Source organism: Babylonia areolata, chromosome 4, assembly GCF_041734735.1.
Source record: "Babylonia areolata isolate BAREFJ2019XMU chromosome 4, ASM4173473v1, whole genome shotgun sequence".
NCBI lineage: Eukaryota > Metazoa > Mollusca > Gastropoda > Neogastropoda > Buccinidae > Babylonia > Babylonia areolata.
In genome coordinates, this window is record NC_134879.1 from 60,002,877 (window position 1) to 60,010,601 (window position 7,725).

A 7,725-nucleotide genomic window follows, 5' to 3' on the forward strand; every position below is an offset into this window, starting at 1 on the left:
ACACAAAAACAAAAAGAAAGAGATTGAGTTGCACAATGACGACGCAATCTTCCCGTGGAGAGCAGCCCGAATTTCACACACAGAAATAAGTTGCGATAAAAAGTAACAGAACGCAACATAAATCAGCACAATGCATGTAACGCAACGCAAGGAAAGGCAAGCAAGGCAAAGCGAGGCAAGGCGAGGCAAGGCAAGGGCAAGGCAAGGCAAGGCAAGGCAAGGTAAGGCAAGGTAAGGCAAGGCAAGGCGAGGCAAGGCAAGGCGAGGCGAGGCGAGGCGAGGCGAGGCAAGACAAGGCAAGGCGAGGCAAAGCCAGGCAAGGCAAGGCAAGGCAAGGCGAGGCGAGGCGAGGCGAGGCGAGGCAAGGCAAGGCGAGGCGAGGCGAGGCGAGGCAAGGCGAGGCGAGGCGAGGCGAGGCAAGGCAAGACAAGGCAAGGCGAGGCAAAGCCAGGCGAGGCAAGGCAAGGCGAGGCGAGGCGAGGCGAGGCATGGCATGGCAGTACAATACAATACAATGCAATGCAATACAATACAATACAATACAATACAATACAACTTTTTAAAAAATGTGCAGAAGTGGGTGAAATGTGGATGTGGGCAGGGCGATGTGTGTGTGTGTGTGTGTGATGTGGTAAGCGGTGTGTGAGGGGAGAGGAGGGAGGTGGACTTGTCCCACGCCGCTCTCTGATTCAGGAAGTGACTGGGGGTGTGGCGCTGGTGGTGGTGGTGATTGGGGGCGGCAGGGGGGTGGTTAGAACCGGAGGACCCCAACCCCCAAACACCCCCATCCATCGACACCTTCTACCCCCTTCCCAGACCACCACCACCACCAGCAGCGGTTCACCCCCACTACCCACCTGCTCTGTCCACCCCTTCACCCACAATCCCTGCACGTGCAGACAGTGTCTGAGGGGCTGACGGCTGGGAGTCCAATGGTCGTTTAACACCAGATTATAGGGGGAGGAAGGGGGAGGGACACGAACAGGGGAAGGGTTGATGGAGAAGGGGGCAGGGGAAGGAGAGGGGTGGGGGTGGGGGGGTCCCGGGAGGGCTGGCACTGGGTGAAGGTGAGTGGAGGATGGTGGTGGGGGGTATGGCAGAGTGGTGGTGGGAGAGGAGGCCGGAGCGGACACGATGGGGTGGGTTGTGGTGTGATGGGGGATGGCGGGGTGGTGGTGGGGGAGGGGAACACGATGGGGTGGGTTGTGGTAGTGGGGGAGGGGGAGGGGGACACGATGGGGTGGGTTGTGGTGGTGGGGGATGGCGGGGTGGTGGTGGGGGAGGGGGACACGATGGGGTGGGTTGTGGTGGTGGGGGATGGCGGGGTGGTGGTGGGGGAGGGGGACACGATGGGGTGGGTTGTGGTGGTTGGGGAGGGGGACACGATGGGGTGGGTTGTGGTGGTGGGGGATGGCGGGGTGGTGGTGGGGGAGGGGGACACGATGGGGTGGGGCAATAAAAGAGTTGCGGGGAGAAGAGAGGCGTGAACCCCCACTACACGTTAACTCTGACAAATTAGATGATTGTCTCTCCGGGCTGCCCCACCCACCACCACACCTCCGCCGCCCCTCTGCCTGCACTCTGCACCCCCCCACCCCCACCCCCCACTACCTCTCCTGTCCGCTGCCTGCAACCTACCCCCCCTCCCCCTCCCTTCTCTGCTGCCTCCCCTGTCCACTGCAATAACAGTAGTAGTAATAGTAGTAGTAATGGTGTTGATGGTGATATCAATAGCATACTACTGCTGCTGCTAATACTACAGCCACTTCTACTTCTACTACTAATACCTCTGCTACTAATACTAACAGTAATGATGTCATATGATGACTATGATGATGACGATGACGACGACAATAACAACAACACAGACAAGAGACACCTACAATGCAAATAATGCACTTATGTGAGTTCCGTGTTCTACATGACCAGAGATGAAGATGTGAAGGCAGATTTTCCAACAACAGGGAAGAGACATGACAGCCATGAGGACTGTGCACATGTGAGGGGCCATCCAGCTGTGACACCAAGGGAGAGATGGCGACCTTTGACCTCTGCTTGGAGACAAACACGTGCAGAGCCAGGCAGCACGCCCCACGTGTGATGACCAGCTTGCAACAAACATAATTCTCTGTAAATACTGTATATGTTGATTTGGAAAAAACGAAACTTTGTTGGAAAGTTCATGATGAAGAAACTTCTCCACATTAATGAGAGACTGGCATGTTGGATCAGAATGAAATACGCGGTGAAAAAAAGCAACAAAACATATACATCATAATCAAACAAGATTTATTATCAAAGTGAGAGACGTGAAGGGGATATTATTCATTTAATTTATAATCTGACGTCAAAAACAGAAACAACAACAGCAACAACAACAACAACAACAACAAAAACTCACACATCATGTCAAGACTGGCTTTATATAGCTATTTTGACAGAGCAGTGGAATTTGGACAGTATTTCAATGTTTGGACAGTATTTCAATGTTTGGACAGTATCTGGACAGTATTTCAACGTTTGGACAGTATTTGGACAGTATCTCAACGTTTGGAGAGTATCTCAACGTTAGGACAGTATTTCAACGTTTGGACAGTATTTGGACAATATTTCAACGTTTGGACAGTATTTGGACAATATTTCAACATTTGGACAGTATTTCAACGTTTGGACAGTTTTTATTAAAATGTTTTTAAAGTATTTCAATGTTTGGACAGTATTTCAACGTTTGGACAGTATTTCAATGTTTGGACAGTATTTCAACGTTTGGACAGTATTTCAATGTTTGGACAGTATTTCAACGTTTGGACAGTATTTCAATGTTTAGACAGCATTTCAATGTTTGGACAGTATTTCGACGTTTAGACAGTATTTCAACGTTTTGGACAATATTTCAACGTTTGGACAGTCTTTGGACAGTATTTTAACGTTTGGACAGTATTTCAACGTTTGGACAGTATTTGGACAGTGTTTCAATGTTTGGACAGTATTTCAACGTTTGGACAGAATTTCAACGTTTGGACAACATTTCACCGTTTGGACAGTATTTTAACGTTTGGACAGTATACCAACGTTGGGACAGTATTTCAATGTTTGGAGAGTATTTCAACGTTTGCTCAATATTTGGATAGTAACGTTTGAACAGTATTTCAATGTTTGGACAGTATTTTAACGTTTGGACAGTATTTCAATGTTTGGACAGTATTTCAACGTTCGGACAGGATTTTGGACAGTACTTCAATGTTTGGACTGCATCTGGACACTATTTCAATGTTTGGACAGCATCTGGACACTTTTTCAATGTTTGGACAGTATTTCAAAGTTTGGACAGTACTTCAATGTTTGGACAGTATTTCAAAGTTTGGACAGCATTTCAATGTTTGGACAGAATTTGAATGTTTGGACAGTATTTCAATGTTTGGACAGTATTTGGACAATATTTCAATGTTTGGACAGTATTTCATTGTTTGGACAGTATTTCAATGTTTGGACAGTATTTCAAAGTTTGGACAGCATTTCAATGTTTGGACAGGATTTGAATGGTTGGACAGTATTTCAATGTTTGGACAGTATTTGGACAATATTTCAATGTTTGGACAGTATTTCAATGTTTGGACAGTATTTGGATAGTATTTGGACAGTTTTTCAATGTTTGGACAGTATTTCAACGTTCGGACAGTATTTCAATTTTTAGACTATTTGGACAGTATTTCAATGTTTGAACAGTATTTCAATGTTTAGACAGAATTTCAATTTTTGGACAGAATTTCAATGTTTGGACAGTATTAGGACAGTATTTCATTGTTTTTTCAGTATTTCAATGTTTGGACAGTATTTCAATGTTTGGACAGTATTTGGACGGCATTTCAACGTTTGGACAGTATCTAAACGTTTGGATAGCATTTCAACGTTTGGACAGTATTTCAATGTTTGGACAGCATTTCAACGTTTTGGACAGGACTTTGGACAGTATTTCAATGTTTCGACAGCATCTGGACAGTCTTTCAATCTTTGGACAGCATTTGGACAGTATTTCTATGTCTGGACAGTATTTGGACAGTTTTCCATTATTTGGACAGTATTTCAATGTTTGGACAGTATTTGGACAGTTTTACAATGTTTGGACAGGATTTCAAGGTTTGGACAGTATATGGACAGTATTTCAATGTTTGGACACTATTTCAATGTTTGGATAGTATTTGGACAGTTTTTAATGTTTGGACAGTATTTGGACAGTTTTCAATGTTTGGACAGTATTTGGACAGTATTTCAATGTTTGGACAGTATTTGGACAGTTTTCAATGTTTGGACAGTATTTGGACAGTATTTCAATGTTTGGACAGGATTTCAAGGTTTGGACAGTATATGGACAGTATTTCAATGTTTGGACAGTATTTCAATGTTTGGACAGTATTTGGACAGTATTTCAATGTTTGGACAGTATTTGAACGTTTGGACAGTATTTGGACAGTATTTCAATGTTTGGACAGTATTTGGACAGTTTTCAATGTTTGGACAGTATTTGGACAGTATTTCAATGTTTGGACAGCATTTCAACGTTTTGGACAGGACTTTGGACAGTATTTCAATGTTTCGACAGCATCTGGACAGTCTTTCAGTCTTTGGACAGCATTTGGACAGTATTTCTATGTCTGGACAGTATTTGGACAGTTTTCCATTATTTGGACAGTATTTCAATGTTTGGACAGTATTTGGACAGTTTTACAATGTTTGGACAGGATTTCAAGGTTTGGACAGTATATGGACAGTATTTCAATGTTTGGACACTATTTCAATGTTTGGATAGTATTTGGACAGTTTTTAATGTTTGGACAGTATTTGGACAGTTTTCAATGTTTGGACAGTATTTGGACAGTATTTCAATGTTTGGACAGTATTTGGACAGTTTTCAATGTTTGGACAGTATTTGGACAGTATTTCAATGTTTGGACAGGATTTCAAGGTTTGGACAGTATATGGACAGTATTTCAATGTTTGGACAGTATTTCAATGTTTGGACAGTATTTGGACAGTATTTCAATGTTTGGACAGTATTTGAACGTTTCGACAGTATTTGGACAGTATTTCAATGTTTGGACAGTATTTGGACAGTTTTCAATGTTTGGACAGTATTTGGACAGTATTTCAATGTTTGGACAGGATTTCAAGGTTTGGACAGTATATGGACAGTATTTCAATGTTTGGACAGTATTTCAATGTTTGGACAGTATTTGGACAGTATTTCAATGTTTGGACAGTATTTGAACGTTTGGACAGTATTTGGACAGTATTTCAATGTTTGGACAGTATTTGGACAGTTTTCAATGTTTGGACAGTATTTGGACAGTATTTCAATGTTTGGACAGCATTTCAACGTTTTGGACAGGACTTTGGACAGTATTTCAATGTTTCGACAGCATCTGGACAGTCTTTCAATCTTTGGACAGCATTTGGACAGTATTTCTATGTCTGGACAGTATTTGGACAGTTTTCCATTATTTGGACAGTATTTCAATGTTTGGACAGTATTTGGACAGTTTTACAATGTTTGGACAGGATTTCAAGGTTTGGACAGTATATGGACAGTATTTCAATGTTTGGACACTATTTCAATGTTTGGATAGTATTTGGACAGTTTTTAATGTTTGGACAGTATTTGGACAGTTTTCAATGTTTGGACAGTATTTGGACAGTATTTCAATGTTTGGACAGTATTTGGACAGTTTTCAATGTTTGGACAGTATTTGGACAGTATTTCAATGTTTGGACAGGATTTCAAGGTTTGGACAGTATATGGACAGTATTTCAATGTTTGGACAGTATTTCAATGTTTGGACAGTATTTGGACAGTATTTCAATGTTTGGACAGTATTTGAACGTTTGGACAGTATTTGGACAGTATTTCAATGTTTGGACAGTATTTGGACAGTTTTCAATGTTTGGACAGTATTTGGACAGTATTTCAATGTTTGGACAGTATTTCAATGTTTGGACAGTTGGACAGTATTTCAATGTTTGGACAGTATTTGGACAGTATTTCAATGTTTGGACAGTATTTGAACGTTTGGACAGAATTTGAACGTTTGAACAGAATGTCGGTATGGAGAAGATGACTGCAGAGGATCAGCACAACTGATAGAATATCAAGTCTGCTGTCATCGTAAATGGACACACATCAGTATGGTTTATTAGGAGACCGTGGGGTATCGTTACAGATTGTGAATACAACATATCATGTCAGCTAATCAAGGTGTCAATGTGTGTGCATTGTGTTCGGACAATAGATAGTGTCAGTGTGTGTGTATTGTGTTCGGGTAATAGATGGGGTCAGTATATTTATGGTGTATACTATATTTATGGTGTATGGTGTATATACACAATATATATCAGTATATTTCACGGCGAGTACGGACAATAGATGATGGCAGTTTGTTCTTCATGTGTGTACTCACTAGACGGTGTCGTTGTATTCATGGTAAAGTGCTGACAATAAATGATGGCAGAGTGATTATGACGTATGCAAACAGCTGATGATATCAGTGTGTTCACTATGTACAGTCAGTATGGGATGTCAGTGTGTTCACTGTACAGTCAGTGTATGGTGTCAGTGTGTTCACTGTATGTATAGTCAGTGTAGGATGTCAGTGTGTTCACTGTACGTACAGTCAGTATGGGATGTCAGTATCTTCACTGTATGTACAGTCAGTATGGGATGTCAGTGTGTTCACCGTATTTACAGTCAGTGTGGGATGTCAGTGTGTTCACTGTATGTACTGTCAGTGTAGGATGTCAGTGTGTTCACTGTACGTACAGTCAGTATGGGATGTCAGTGTCTTCACTGTATGTACAGTCAGTATGGGATATCAGTGTGTTCACCGTATTTACAGTCAGTATGGGATGTCAGTATCTTCACTGTATGTACAGTCAGTATGGGATGTCAGTGTGTTCACCGTATTTACAGTCAGTGTGGGATGTCAGTGTGTTCACTGTATGTACTGTCAGTGTAGGATGTCAGTGTGTTCACTGTACGTACAGTCAGCGTGGGATGTCAGTGTCTTCACTCTATGTACAGTCAGTATGAGATGTCAGTGTGTTCACCGTATTTACAGTCAGTGTGGGATGTCAGTGTGTTCACTGTATGTACTGTCAGTGTAGGATGTCAGTGTGTTCACTGTACGTACAGTCAGCGTGGGATGTCAGTGTCTTCACTCTATGTACAGTCAGTATGAGATGTCAGTGTGTTCACCGTATTTACAGTAAGCGTTGGATGTCAGTGTGTTCAATGTATGTACTGTCAGTAAATGATGTCAGTGTGTTCACTGCATGTACAGTCAGCGTGGGATGTCAGTGTGTTCACTGTATGTACAGTGAGCGTGGGATGTCAGTGTGTTCACTGTATGTACAGTGAGCGTGGGATGTCAGTGTGTTCACTGTATGGACAGTCAGTATGGGATGTCAGTGTGTTCACTGTATGGACAGTCAGTATGGGATGTCAGTGTGTTCACTGTATGTACTGTCAGTAAATGATGTCAGTGTGTTCACCGTATTTACAGTAAGCGTTGGATGTCAGTGTGTTCACTGTCTGTACTGTCAGTAAATGATGTCAGTGTGTTCACTGTACGTACAGTCAGCGTGGGATGTCAGTGTGTTCACTGTATGTACAGTGAGCGTGGAATGTCAGTGTGTTCACTGTATGGACAGTCAGTGTAGGATGTTAGTGTGTTC